Raw genomic sequence first — 16,443 nt, forward strand, 5'->3', positions numbered from 1 at the left:
AAGAGGGACGACAGATTCAGTCCCCCCGGTGCGGAGTAAAGAGGGACGACAGATTCAGTCCCCCCGGTGCGGGGTAAAGAGGGACGACAGACTCGGTCCCTCCGGTGCGGAGTAAAGAGGGACGACAGACTCGGTCCCTCCGGTGCGGAGTAAAGAGGGACGACAGATTCAGTCCCCCCCGGTGCGGAGTAAAGAGGGACGACAGACTCGGTCCCTCCGGTGCGGAGTAAACAGGGACGACAGATTCAGTCCCCCCGGTGCGGAGTAAAGAGGGACGACAGATTCAGTCCCCCCGGTGCGGAGTAAAGAGGGACGACAGACTCGGTCCCTCCGGTGCGGAGTAAAGAGGGACGACAGATTCAGTCCCCCCGGTGCGGAGTAAAGAGGGACGACAGATTCAGTCCCCCCGGTGCGGAGTAAAGAGGGACGACAGATTCAGTCCCCCCGGTGCGGAGTAAAGAGGGACGACAGATTCGGTCCCCCCGGTGCGGAGTAAAGAGGGACGACAGATTCAGTCCCCCCGGTGCGGGAGTAAAGAGGGACGACAGACTCGGTCCCCCCCGGTGCGGAGTAAAGAGGGACGACAGATTCGGTCCCTCCGGTGCGGAGTAAAGAGGGACGACAGATTCAGTCCCTCCGGTGCGGAGTAAAGAGGGACGACAGACTCGGTCCCTCCGGTGCGGAGTAAAGAGGGACGACAGACTCAGTCCCCCGGTGCGGAGTAAAGAGGGACGACAGATTCGGTCCCTCCGGTGCGGAGTAAAGAGGGACGACAGATTCAGTCCCCCCGGTGCGGAGTAAAGAGGGACGACAGATTCAGTCCCTCCGGTGCGGGGTAAAGAGGGACGACAGATTCAGTCCCCCGGTGCGGAGTAAAGAGGGACGACAGACTCGGTCCCTCCGGTGCGGAGTAAAGAGGGACGACAGACTCGGTCCCCCCGGTGCGGAGTAAAGAGGGACGATAGACTCGGTCCCTCCGGTGCTAAGTAAAGAGATACGATATACTCAGTCCCCGTGGTGCGGAGTAAAGAGATACGATATACTCGGTCCCTCCGGTGCGGAGTAAAGAGGGACGATAGACTCGGTCCCTCCGGTGCGGAGTAAAGAGGGACGATAGACTCGGTCCCTCCGGTGCGGAGTAAAGAGGGACGATAGACTCGGTCCCTCCGGTGCGGAGTAGAGATACGATATACTAGGTCCCTCCGGTGCGGAGTAAAGAGATACGATATACTCAGTCCCCGCGGTGCGGAGTAAAGAGGGACAACAGACTCGATTACTTCGGTGCGGAGTAAAGAGATACGATATACTCAGTCCCCGCGGTGCGGAAGTAAAGAGGGACAACAGACTCGATTACTTCGGTGCGGAGTAAAGAGATACGATATACTCAGTCCCCGCGGTGCGGAATAAAGAGGGACGACAGACTCGGTCCCCGCGGTGCGGAGTAAAGAGGGACGACAGACTCGGTCCCTCCGGTGCGGAGTAAAGAGGGACGATAGACTCGGTCCCTCCGGTGCGGAGTAAAGAGGGACGATAGACTCGGTCCCCGCGGTGATTTAAGAGGTGCGAAAGCGTGTTGCCAGAAACAAATAAGAGAAGAACGTTGCCTGCGAGTGACGGCATAATACGGGACAATTTAGTGATTTGAGGCACAAAAGTGTTGAAATGAAAGATTGGGTGTAATGGCGGTGATTACCGCTGGCCGAAGGCGGGCGTGGCGGTGCGGAGTGTTCGGTCTCTGTACACCGCTGTCTCCGCTCTGTACGTACGCGAAACGCAGTGCCTGTCTGGAGTTTCTTTCTTTACAACAGCGTAACATTTTAAGGGGAATCAGAAGTTCTTATATCGCCTATATTAAATGTCCTTTTTCTAAGTATCTAGAAAAGATATCACCTTCAAAGTTTAGAAAAATTGTAAACAGGTGAGTTTACAATATATGTATAGTTATTATGTCTGAATGGTCTATTGTCAGTATGAATGATTAGGTTAGGTAGGACGATTGTGATACAATGTGTGCATTGTCTGTTTACAATAAAGTTTATTATTATTATATTCCAAACTTTAAAAAAAAATAATTTTTCTTCCTACACTTTTAGACCTTGAGTATTTTCAAAACACAAAATTATACACCACAGGAAAATGTCCTCTGCTTAAAATGATCTCCAAATTATACTGAACAAAACAATACCGTGATATCTGAAACTGTTATTGAGAAAAGGTAATTTATGTAAAAAATTGAACTCTCGGGCAGCGAAGAAAAACTTTATACAATATTGTATAATATAATTTCAGTAATGATTTAATTTTATTTTACGCACTACACCACACAGGACAAATTAATATTAAAATCACATATGTCTATTATTGAAAACAAATTTACTTTTTGTATTGTGTAAAAAGTACCTCCTGCTAAACCTATCTTCGTGATCAGCAGTACAAACTCAAAATCGGTCTTGCATACTTTCACTGAAAGTGGTATAAAAACAAAAGTACTGATCAAATAAGTATATTTTTTTGTAATAATCACAATGAAACATAGTATAAAAAACTAAAAAAACAAAACTGAAACTTTTGTGTTTTTTCATCTTCCGATTCCCCTTAACCTACATTATCCTACTGGTACCTATATAGCCCTAGGTGTATTTAGTGGCAATGATCACATTAGTCTAAGGTAGGTACGAACTAAAAACAACATGTATACAAGTTGATATTCACTGTAATATGTTAAAATTAAAACCTGGTTTGTTCTTCTATATATATAAAAAATGAATGTTTGTATGTTTGTCCTTTATGGAATCGTGAACTATTGGACCGATCATGATGAAAATTTGTACGTATATGTATTTTTCCACGGAGAAGGTTTATAAGCTATGCCCATCCCTTTCCCGATTCAGGATTCCGCCCCACTGGTTACAGAAATACCCATAAGAAATGCCTTGCAGCAAACATATGTTAACGTCTTTTCAAATTTTTAATCAGCTGTTCTTTGTAAACATATATTACACTTATAGTTTTAAAGCATAGAGTAAGCTTAAGAGAAACGACAAATTTTGTTTAAACTGTTTTTGCAATCACTGTTAAACATAGACTTTACTATCCAGATAATACAATTCAAATTTGACGTAAAAATTCACCTTTAACTGCAATATTTATTTAATATAAACCATGCTCATGCTTGATCAGAAGAGTAATGCAGATATCATAATTACTATCTTACGTTGGCTACAAATATAAAGAATGTTATAAAATCAACCTTAGTTGTTTTTTTTTGACAGAAATATGGTTCTCAAAACTCCGTGTGTACATATTCTCTCGATCGAGACAACAAAGCAAGCTCAATCGTGGCATCGGAGATATAACTAATTTAATCTAAAATTTATTATAGTAAAAAAAAAAATTTACTAAGTAATATAAGGACTTCGGTTCTTAAGATTTGCGTGCGAAGCCGTGGGTAACAGCTAGATAGAGGCAGGAATATGGTACATACCTTCATAATACGCCCAAGAGGCTCACGATGGAACGACTATCAATTATCTCAGCAATGTTTAGAATGTGATAGAAAAAGAATAAGTGAATATAGTGTACTGTTTTCAACGGGAAATTGCGTGCGAAGCCGCGGGCAACTTTTGCAAAAAATTATTGAAATGCGCAGCAAAGCGCGCCGGGCCCGCTAGTTATTTATATTTATTGTTTTAAATTATTTTTCAATAAGAATCCATTAAATACGGCTCGGCTGGTATGTACGACTGTGTAAAAAATCGGTCTATGTGCGAATAAAAGGGGAGAGTCGATATATTGGTCGATGGTACTGATAAAAAGTGCTACGGTCACAGATAGAATTTGAACCTGCGCTATCTCTAACTCAGATCCATAGTCTAAGGTCGAAAACCATTCGGTTATCGGTACTCCCAACAGAAAATGACACACAGAGCCCAAAATCAAAGTGTAATTTTTGGCTGAGCGTCAGCGAAGGCTATCACTCGAGAATGAACTGACCTATTGGCTTTAAATTTTTCCGGAACCTTCATTTATACATAAGCAACATCGAGTTCGATATGGTGCATTTGGTTATACGATTTGCAATAAGGGTCCTCAACGGAATATTTTATTCAATGGAGTAGATTTTTGATGATAAAGAGTTCTTTGAAAGTGAAAGCCTACGTTGATGCTTCCAATTTTTCAAAACTCGCATTTCTGAAATACCATTCTGTTGGTTATGGGTAAAAATAATTTCTGAAGCAATAGGAAGTGTTGATGGCCATCGCACCCCATAAGGAGTTGTTACTTAGCAAAGCTATTTTAACTATTCACATTTTATGGCGCATGACGAAACCATGACTTGTTACATGTTGTTAGAGACAATGGCAGTTTCTTTGTTGTTCTGCCATCGGTGCCAACACATAGTTTCGCCATTACTGACATAGTGAGCACATGTAGGCCGTGATACTATACGGTATACTCACCATTCTGCCCTGAAACATCGGGAGTAAAAGAATTTAAGGAGTAAGTGTGTGGCACAAAATATGTTACTCGTACAACTAGAGCTAAACAGGTAGCTGAGATTGTAACACTGATTGGCCCTCGGAGGAACCTAGGCAACATTTCGAAAGAGAAGAAATGGTAAAAACGGTGTTTAGTTAGATTTTTAAAAATTGTTCAATAATTTCTAGTAGTCTTTAGCCTTAAAGACAGCTTTTATAAAAACTGAAAAAATAAAAAGAATCTTTGGTTGTTCCAGAGGAATTGTAGGATTTAAATCAGTATATAGAAATCAGTGCCAAAGAAAATTGGGCTAAAAGTAAAAAATATAATTATGTACATTATCTATTTTAAAGACGACTGGAAATAATAACATATTGGTTTTTACTTATACAAATATTTCAATAGTCTTAGGTAATGTTATAATTATCGGATCCCGCGAATTACAAATAACAATTACACCGATGTTATTGGTTGAGCGTTATCGAAGCCTATCACTTGAAGGGACTGAAAAAATTTCATTTCGATTTGTCTGTCTGTCTGTCCGCCATTTCTGTATAACCAAAATTGAGTTCAATAATAGTGCATGTGACTGCATAGGATTAGAGTGAACGGTAAAGAACACCTTTACATCGGTTTTGCGGGTAACCATGATGGCAACGAGAAAATCGCAAAATATATAAATTGGTAAAATGAGTACAATAATATGAGCATTTAACTTGTGACTTATTAAAAACTGTAGCTTATTCAAAAGGACAAAAGAAAAAAAAAAGAAAGTCAATATTAAACGATGGTGACAAGAGTTGATTTCAGCACACACTACTACTACTGTTGTGGTATTCTCACTAGTCCACAGGAACTGTTATTATTGGAACACTTAATGAATATAAATGTGAGTGTATTATGTGACGAGGTATCTCGGAAGATATTTTACCAGTAAGATTTCAAATTTTGCAAGCTACTTAATTTCTACGTAGACAAGAATGAGTTCAATGATAATGCAAGTAACGCCATGGGATTTGGGTAAGCATTACCCAAGCATTACCTCAGCGAAGCCTGTTACGCAAAATAATCAGGATGGATAAGGTTGGGGGTAGAGTCCGCCTCATGTCAGGATCCATAAGGAGGAATTTGGGGCATTAATCTCAGTCATGTCTCTTCGGAAGAAGTGAAAGCCAGCTCTGAACCAGCTTATCCAGTTAATGCAGGCAGGGGTGGCACACCCTTATGTCTAGGCTAGCAAGAACCTCTGATACTTAGAGAGCTCCACCAACTCCAACAGTCTCCCGCAGTAGACTAGACCTATCGAATTTCCATTGCATCCCAGAATTGCAGTTAATTATGTGCCGCTCCTGGACATCCATAAGGTTGCCCATATTTAAGTGACATCGGTTTTTGCTGTACCCAGTGTAGGTTCAACTGGAAGGTATAATCCAACCAGAAGGGAAACCTCCTGGGGATAAAATACCCAGCCAACAGGCTTCGGGACATCATAAGATCCACCCTCTTAGACCCATGTCCTTCCTTTATCCCCGGTAAATATGTCACGCACGACAAAATCTCTAGGTCGTCTGCTGTAAACAAGCGTGAGCTGTGACAGACAAGGGCTGTACTTATTAACAACCATCCCAAAGAGATGAGAAGGGCCGTGAACATCTAGTTAAATCGCCGATTGGCTTCGGTGGCTTTTTACTCACCAAGCCATCAGGACCGGGACGGTAAACTGTTGATGGCATACAGAACCAAATGACTGCTCGGCTGCTTGAAGGATGAATGCAACGCCTGTTACGTCACACTGACATATTTTATATAACGACTGCTGTTAAAACATGTAAATGCATTATTTATTAATATCAGTACAACTGTATCCACTGGGTCAACGTCAGCATGCTGAAATTTCAGGTTTTCTTGCCTTACTGAACAAAAGGATCTTTGCACCTCTAAGGTTTTTCATTTCATTTTATTTTTAGATGTGGCAAGTATCTACAACTACTTTATACCAAATTGCCTACAAAGCATAACCCTAAAAAGTAAATTTATATTTACCCAATCAAACAATGTACACTAGCCTCGTTTAACCGAATGTTTGAAACCGATAAACAATTCGGTTAATATGTCGTGATAAATCTCCATTTTCTTTTAGCAGACACGTCTGTTAAGAATGGATTGCGCCTCCATTCCATAATACTGCTTTGTAAATACACCAAACGGTATTCATTTAACACACAAAACACTTTTGCTTAACAGATTCGGTTAACTCGGACATTCGGTTAATCGAGATTCGTTGAATCGAGACTATAATGTATTTATATATGAGGAGCAAAAACTTCCAAACAATCACATCTATAATATTTATGATTAGGTTAAGATCTTCAAAAGAGCACATTTTCCTGCATCAAGGGCCATCCGAACCTTTCTTGTTTTCAACCCTCAGGAGTCCTTCTTGGAAAGTATGAGTATATGTAAACCTGATAAAATTAAGTGTATGCCCTTGTTCCTAATTGTACTGGATATCTGTTCGCTGTATTATCCTATTTCCTCGGTCCAATCCTTGAATTATATAAATTTTACATAACCAATCAGTAACATATCCCTCTGTGCAAAATAAAATGTGCAAAACTCCCTAACCCAGTCTAGATGGGTGCATTACTTTGTGATTCCATTTGCAATGGTCACAGACTCACTGTGCTCGCTTGTTTCCATGAATTGCAGTCACGGAGGAAATGCCTGGTTGAGTCACGTGTGTGACTGGTGCCTCTGTTTTTACTCCTTCAACTGTAAATACTCTTTGCCACAACGTTAACGAAATCCAGTTTCCAGTAGTTTCGTGGACATCTACACAATTTGGTCCATTTAATTGAAAATTATAGCAATGATAAATAATTTCTAGAGTCACTCGCACCATCTCTTGTAAAAGTTAAATGATGCTGTTATATATTTGCGGTACCCTTGACACCTACTCTTGAAATACTCGGAATTTCCCTTTTCCGATGTAACTCCGGGATCAATATTTCTAACTTTTCCGATTTTCTTTCCATAAGAGCCTAATTTTGGATCGCTCTGATAATTAAAAAACAAAAAATATCCAAATTGATCCTGACGTTCTCTGTGAATTGCTTACCAACAAAATATTCATTTTTATCTATACAGGTTTCCTTTTTATCTTTCAATTTACTTCAATTTCGACACCCAACAAAACTAGCGTTGCTAGGAATAGATTGCTTCCTTAGAGGAAATTCCTATAATGATTTCAGGAATAACTAGGTTGTGTGCTTATACAATGCAAATTGGTTCCCGGCTCTCATACATGGAGGAAGAGGAGCATGATTAATGTACGCCATATAGTCCCGTAGCAATGTGAAGGTTAACAGTGCATGTACATTCTGTACCTTGTGAGATATTGGCATTCTACACGTGTTTTATGAGATATTGACATTGAACGCTATACTTTGTGAGATGTTGCCATGGAAAATGTAAATTGTGAGACATTGACACAAAACATTGTGTCTTACGAGATATTGGTATGGAACGTGGAGCCTTATAAAATATTGGCACACAACATCGTATCTTATGAGATATTGGCATTGAACATTGTAAATTGTGAGATATTACCCTGGAACGTCGTAACTTGTGAGATATTTGCACACAACATCGTATCTTATGAGATATTGACATTGAAACATTGTAAATTGTGAGATACTACCCTGGAACATCGTAACGTGTGAGATATTGGCACACAACATCGTATCTCATGAGATATTGACATTGAACATTGTAAATTGTGAGATACTACCCTGGAACATCGTAACGTGTGAGATATTGGCACACAACATAGTATTTTATGAGATATTGGCATTGAACATTGTGAATTGTAAGATATTAACCTGGAACGTCGTAATTTGTGAGATATTTGCACACAAAATCGTATCTTATGAGATATTGACATTGAACATTGTGAATTGTGAGATATTACCCTGGAACGTCGTAACTTGTGAGATATTTGCATACAAAATCGTATCTTATGAGATATTGGCATTGAACATTGTGAATTGTGAGATATTACCCTGGAACGTCGTAACTTGTGAGATATTTGCATACAACATCGTATCTTATGAGATATTGGCATTGAACATTGTGAATTGTGAGATATTACCCTGGAACGTCGTAACTTGTGAGATATTTGCATACAACATCGTATTTTATGAGATATTGGCATTGAACATTGTGAATTGTGAGATATTACCCTGGAACGTCGTAACTTGTGAGATATTTGCACACAACATCGTATCTTATGAGATATTGGCATTGAACATTGTGGAATTGTGAGATATTACCCTGGAACGTCGTAATTTGTGAGATATTTGCACACAACATCGTATCTTATGAGATATTGGCATTGAACATTGTGAGATATTACCCTGGAACGTCGTAATTTGTGTGATATTTGCACACCACATCGTATCTTATGAGATATTGGCATTGAACATTGTGAGATATTACCCTGGAACGTCGTAATTTGTGAGATATTTGCATGGAACATCATACCTTAAGAGATATTAGCATTTGTTGCATTTTTAAAAGTAAAGCTGTGGGGAAATCGGCACACGGAACCGACAACACATCGCGCAGAAACGGCAAACGGAGAAGTGTGAGAAGGTACGGTCGGGCGATGACAGTTAAGATATGGCAATGGTGAAGTATTAATACGCTAATAGCAGGTTCCATTGCCATAAACAAACGTTCGGTAGCATCTGACTGGGGGGGGGGGCGGGGGCGTACACGCGCGCCATGCCTAGAGCCGGACTTGCTGCTGAGTGCTGACCCAGAGCAGCGCTTCGGGCTGAGGAGCTTCCCCGGTAACTAAGGCAGGGGAGACTTTAATAAGCGGCCTACACTCGTTATTCGGTTGTTTTGATTGAACAATCGATATATTGTCCAACTTTGATACGTAAAAATCGTACACGATAAGAGTTTTAATAAATTACCGTAACTAGAAGAATCTCGTACATCACAATTTTTAAACAACAAAACCAACTATAGTCTAGACTTAGATATAAAATAAACGTTACAATATTTATAACTTGCCCAGCTTGATATCAATGAGTAACCGCTTTTGTGAAATGGAGGAAAGAATTCTCCCCACAGGTCACCAGGAGCCAAACCCATATGTTGAAGTCACTTAAACAAATCTCGTCACTTGTGAGGAATATCTCACATATTTTCCTCATATTCATCGCCATTTTCAAAGCCTCACAATATAAGTTACTTCTTGCTGTCTATTGCTTACATTAAAATTACTATAACTAATAAGTTGAAATCATGTGCTAAATTAAATAAATTGTAATATCAAATTATTCCTTCGGATAAAAACATCGAAACATTCGATAAAAACAACCGAATAACGAGTGTACGCCGCTTATTAAAATCTACCCCTAAGGCACATCAGATTAAATAAGTAGTAAAAATGTACATAAAACCAAGACATTGTATTTCACCATTCCCATGCTACCAAATTTGGAACCTCGCATGGTATGGTTTACTCCCTGTTTAACCATTTAATGGGCTGTAAATTTTGAAAAAAAATAGTCATCATCGCTGGTGGTATCTTAGGTAAACTGTTGTAAAAAACTTAGTTTAAAGGAAAATCACACAAATAAAATGTTAAAAAAGGTTTATTGGAGATATTAAAAAGTAGACTTATATCCAGAACTGTGTCAGAATCAATAAGGCCTACATAACAGTTTAAATTGTATTTTTGAAAAAATAAATCATATCAAATGAGAATTTTTATACTAAAATGTAACTTAAATCGCTATCTTCAATTTTTTTACAAAAACCACACTTACTTTTTTGTAAGAAAAAGTTTTTTATTGGCCGAAATGGGACTTTATACAAGTATTTATATATCAATACATATGATCATAATATAGTTTTTTTGCCACTTAGATATATTGAGATTAAATGCATGTACCTCCCCCTAGCGGTGTGAAGGGGATTCGAAATGAATGATTTCCCCAAAAGCCAAAATTCAATTTTTGGACCATCGCAACACGTCCTTATATCTTATACCACACAAGTGAGAGAAGGTAAAGTATATAAGTAATATATGCCAAATGCAATAGAAAATGAAGATGTTACTGCTCATACGACAAAGAACACGGTGTGTGGGCGACTTTATATTGTGGAAAAGAACAGCTGTTATCTTTATGTTATTGCGCGGACGTGTGCAGCATGTCAACATTGGACTTTTTATATCATAGGTTTTTACGCAGATTCTGGACTCCAGCGATGGAAGTTGTAATACGTGACTCTTATCGTAATTCGTGATTTATAAACAACATCAAACTCGACTATAACACATTATAAATTTGGAAACAGATATAATAAATCAATATTAATTTAAAATGCAATAAATCTGGCGTATAGCCAAGCCTTCAATGTATCCAGATGCCCCACATTTAATCAATAGTTGTATTCTTTATTTAAAGTTTGTTTATTGAAAGGATTTCGGACATTTGCCATCGTTATATGTTACAAAGAAGAGTGCACTACGTTTCTAGGACTGAAATCTACCCTATACTTCAGCGATAACAGATTCTAAACTTAAACATGCAAACAAATAAAAGTTTGATAATTAACTGTCACTTACAGAACACAGGTAATATCTGACTGGTACACAGGCAGCATGAAGTCTAGACTGATGAGAACGAACCCAGACAATGCTACTGCATAGAACCAGAACACTGCACAATACGTCTCACGCACTAGTGAAGGTGGAAGACTGATGAGAACGAACCCAGACAATGCTACTGCATAGAACCAGAACACTGCACAATACGTCTCACGCACTAGTGAAGGTGGAAGACTGATGAGAACGAACCCAGACAATGCTACTGCATAGAACCAGAACACTGCACAATACGTCACACGCACTAGTGAAGGTGGAAGACTGATGAGAACGAACCCAGACAATGCTACTGCATAGAACCAGAACACTGCACACTGCACAATACGTCACACGCACTAGTGAAGGTGGAAGACTGATGAGAACGAACCCAGACAATGCTACTGCATAGAACCAGAACACTGCACAATACGTCTCACGCACCAGGGAAGATGGAAGACTGGAAGGTGGAAGACTGATGACAACGAACAAAACGATTGTGCATAGGTGAGGTTCAAGGAAGAACTAACTCTCTGTATTTTCGATCTAAACAGAAATTGTACCTACGAGTGTATAATCCAACAACGCAGAATCTCATACAAGTACACTGCGATCATGGTCCTCCCCAAGGCCATTGGAAAATACGAGTTTCGAAACTTACATAACTCATTTATTGATGTTGGTATTTCATTTTGCTTTACTGGCATAAAGCACTTACCTTCATAACTAGTGAGGAAAGTACACTGAAGCTAGCTATAAAATGCGAATACGGAAATAAGCCGTTGGGATTTTGGTCCGAGTTAGAGATAGCGCGGGATGAAATACAATGTCCGTGTCCGGAACACTTCCTATCTACACACCTCATTCTCTACCTACTCCCCACCTTGCGTCCTGTTTGATAAAATCCTCGCACATGTCTGCAGTCCAAGAGTACGGTGAGGGCAGGGTAAAGACCGACATCCTTAAAAATCATGAATAACTCTATTACACCATTTTATTACAAGATGGAGGACATCCACACCTTGCATACTTTTTCCGATTAAAATTTGCAAGTGCCACGCGTAATTAAACCAACATAGTAATCAGACTTTAATCTTTAAAAAACTGCAAACCTAAAAAGAATTAAGTAACCCTTCACTCCTACCTTCTACTATGAGACACTACCAATGAGTACCAATAGCTACTCCTTAAGTAACGTCGATTATGGCTGCTACTTGGATGTGTGACCACTGAGCGATCCTGTCCTTGCAAGCAGCCCTCCTGCCCCCGGCCATTGGTGGTAGTTCGGAAGTCACATCTACGCTGTTAGCAGAGGGCTTCTTAGCACTAACTTCACCTGGTAAAATAATACATTCTTTAACTTTTTACTGTAAATTTGTGCTTGCCGCAGTTCACATATCTCAAGTGTAAAGACATGCCAATTACAGACTGTGAAGAGCCACGTTTAGTTAACAGATGTTAACAGAAAACATGTTTGACAACAACTAATGGTTGTCGAAGAAGACATCTGTCGTCTAGAGGAGGTTACGACGACAAAGGACGAGTCGCGACCATCAGCACTACCGCTGGTAGACTATATAGGTGAACGACCAATCAGGTATGCTTCTTGCCTGTAGAAACAGAGAGTGAAGTCATTACGATTCCATTAGCTGACAACATCCACAACTCCAATTGACCTGACGTGATGGCTTCTCGAGGTTAATTCATTTTCTATAACAAGCCTTTGTCAAAGTCTTCAGCTTCCAAGACGAGGAAGATGTTGCATATTCAAAAGGCACAGACGTAAATATCCAAGTACCTCTTGCGCAGCGTATAGATATAATGTTCAATTTGATATTAATTTAACTTTTAGTGGTATACAAATTTGCCATAAATTGTTATAGGGCTTAAAACCATTTCAAAGGACCAAGTGGATTGAACAATTTGGGACTTCTGCCCTATTTCACTGACATGAATCGGAAAGAAAAGTGGACTAAGTACTGCACCCTGACGGACACCGTACCTCAGGTGAAAATTACCACAGTGGGCAAATTAAACACTCCACGACTTCAAATTACTAGAACAGAGAGTAGAACTGTAGTTATTCCACACAGTGAATAGTTGATCTAGTGATATTTATCATATATTCCAACAACACCGTCACCCAAATGTGAGTTTGGCTTTGTTGAATATATAAGGTTGATAACCTCACATTTAGAACTGTGAGTACAACAACATTTTGTAGTGAATTATCAATCAAACAATGCCACATTTGTACTAATTTGTATCTAGTCTGAACTGTTTCATTTTAATTTCAAGTTATAAAACATACGAAATCCAAAATTCATGGAGTTTTATTTAATAAAAGAAAAGTAGTACAAACCGGTCCATAGTCCTACAACCTCGAGCCCCACTGGCCTAGCGTTCCACGCAGCGTATTGGAGCTACGCTACTCGACGAGTACGCTCGTCTATAATAAAACGCGTTATTTATAACCCACTAAAATTGCAATCTAGGATGGTATTGCTGATCGTTTTTATAGCAGTGAACAACCAAAGTTAAGTACCCAACATATAATCATGCCATTACGATTCTGTTTTTAATTTTATGGATATGGACAACATTACGATTCCGTTTATGCGGACAGGTTTTAATTGACTGCACTTGAATTCTTCGATCGAGTAGAACTGTAAACACGAAGGCTGCTTTGAAACGTAGCCTACTTTTATTTTCGCTTAAACATTATTAATTATTAGAAGATCAATCAGAGTTTTACTGACGGTAAATGCTTAGTAGGAAAATAACTGCCAGTATAACATCGAGTAGCCCTAAGGAACTATGGTGGCCTTTACGCGGGGTGAATGTCCCTAAGAATGGAATCGATCGTCAGCCATATTAATTTTGATGGGGTCGAATCGGAAAGGTATCAAAAGGGTTAAAGTACCAAACAATAATTTTTATCACATATTACACTTATTTTAGCTTAACGCACTTAAAACCTACCAGGCAAATAAATAATATTTCATCACAGCCAGACTACGTTACAGTGACACTCACTATACTAAAAGTAACCACTTTAAATCAAAATTTTGATCTTTATAGGATTGGTGAAGTATAATAATGGTAGTGTGAATAAGAAAAATGTGATCTGATAAAATACGTTTTTGATTTATTTAATCCTTTTGTTACCGTTTCATTTCAACCGCACCAAGCTAATGTGACCGGCGATCGTTTTGGGGGAATTGCATTATCAATTTAACGAAACTTATGTTCTCATAAAATGCAATTTGGCTCACAGCTCCTGGACTATAAGATAAAAAAACTCTTTTGGAAAATTAATTCGTTTTACCCAAACAATTATTTTGGGTTTTGGATTTCTTCACCATACACAGTAAAGGAGAAGATTACAGTGTAAAGTGCCAAAACCCAAATTTCATTCTCGGTGAAAATATTTATTTTGGGATCGCCCGAGTCCCAATAGAATAGTGTTATATTCTGCAAATATCCACCCGTATAATATTAATAAAAAACCTCTATTTTACAAAAATTTCAATAATAACTGTTTTAGAGAAAATTTTTGCATTTTTAAACGCTCCCGCTTAACAGAATGTTGATTTTTCACTTTAGGTCAGACATGCAACAATTAAAATCTTACGGAATAATTAAATCTGTTTAAATGGCATGGCCGTTTAAATATTCTTCTATTTCTGTTAAAAATACAAAAGTCCCATAGAATACGTTTATTATCCTAAGGATTTTTGAAAATTAAAGGTTGTGCATAGTTTAAACGATACAAACTTTGTTCAAGGCGGTTGAATTCTTGAAATATTTTCTGTAATAAAATAGTAAACAGTTCAAATTGTTGTTGTAATGATTGCTCTTGAATTTTGTTCACTGGAAAAATCTTAGCTGAGAACTTTGTTATTTATAATAGTAAGAAATAGTGCCTTAAATGTAAAGAATATTGCAAATTTGAAGCTATGGCATAGAAATCTACGAGTTTAATTGCAAAAATCGATTGACTCTATTGATGAGCAACAAATGGCTGAATTTGATGTGACCATTTCACTGTGGACTAGAGTTTTCAATATTGATTTGGATACTGATTATTGGGACTGATATATTTGGAGACTGATAGAAACATGCTGCTGAGCGGCAAACTTAATATAAGTGGAAATAGCCAAAAAATTAATTGTTTTTAACACATTAAGATAGATGGTGACTATACTATTTTGGGTTTTGGTTTCAGTTCTATCTTCTTTATTCGTTCGAGATTACAGGTTAAGATCATTATACTACTGTACCACCAAAATAAAAACTTGAAATTGTCACAATCGTTTGTTGCAAGTCGTCTACTACGACTTTCTCTTTTAATATTCCATAACTAGAAACTTATCGTAAACGTCTTGGATAAACCAGTATGAATATTCAAATCCATATAAAGCTCGTCACGAAACTCCTCTTTTCAGATTTGAATGATCAAATCCATGTTTAATAATACTTGTTTGTATACTGTAGAAATGAAGAGTCAAAATCTTGAAACAGCCAAAATATTTGTTTACTCTCATGATACAATCTCTACCTGATAAAATACAGCACCGTGTACTTATAAAAAATACGGTATTCCCTAATATCACTGGATTTTGATGTTAAGTTGGAAGCTCCTTTTGGTTTTAACATTGCCTAAAAACTGACTTATTATAACATTCAGAACAAATATTATTGCAGTTACATTACCTTGCAAATCGGCAGAGTTTAGAATGAGGGACTGGATGTAACAAGGAAGTTATGTATAAAAATAACTTATTCTTAAAAGTTTACAATAAGGAGATCTTAATATTCTGTGAGAAAATTCCAATTCTTGGAATTATAACTAAATATCGTTTAAATTAATTTTATATGGACTACCAACCTGATAACGGGGTCAAAGAGATATCCAATCAATCACAGTCACCTTCCACCGATAAAAAGTGAGGTTATGTCAGCTGATTGTGGTCGCCACAGCCTCCGCGATCGCACTGCCACTGCCACCGCCACCGCTCGACTGCTCGTCGCCACTCGCCAGCCGCCGCACTGGAACTATGTCACGGCCATCTGGACTGGACCCTCTGCTCTAGACTCCCCCACCACGCTCCGTTATTGTTCCGTGGCGACATTTTTCACCATTTTGCATCTCCGCCGCTTCGCGTCCCGCCGTGTGCAGTAAGTTTTGCACCGTCGTGGTCACATTAGGCCTTGTTCGTTCTCGGCGACAACCTCGCCGTGTTCCTCAGAAAATTATGAGCTCGCCGACACATTTGCGGGATTTCTCCGACTGGCTCATC

General features: G+C 38.9%; 1 protein-coding gene across 2 annotated transcripts in view; it reads right to left on the reverse strand.

Annotated features, from left to right (window-relative positions):
- The window catches only part of LOC124367310 (metabotropic glutamate receptor 4), a 143,314-nt gene extending 127,111 nt beyond the window's left edge, over positions 1 to 16,203 (reverse strand). For both annotated transcript variants that reach the window (XM_046824036.1, XM_046824035.1), the window contains exon 1: positions 16,032 to 16,203. The gene's annotated coding sequence lies outside the window, so the exon portion shown is untranslated. The remainder of the gene's footprint in view (positions 1 to 16,031) is intronic.
- Positions 16,204 to 16,443: the final 240 nt, after the last annotated feature.

This window comes from Homalodisca vitripennis, chromosome 8, assembly GCF_021130785.1.
Source record: "Homalodisca vitripennis isolate AUS2020 chromosome 8, UT_GWSS_2.1, whole genome shotgun sequence".
Classification (NCBI taxonomy): Eukaryota; Metazoa; Arthropoda; class Insecta; order Hemiptera; family Cicadellidae; genus Homalodisca; species Homalodisca vitripennis.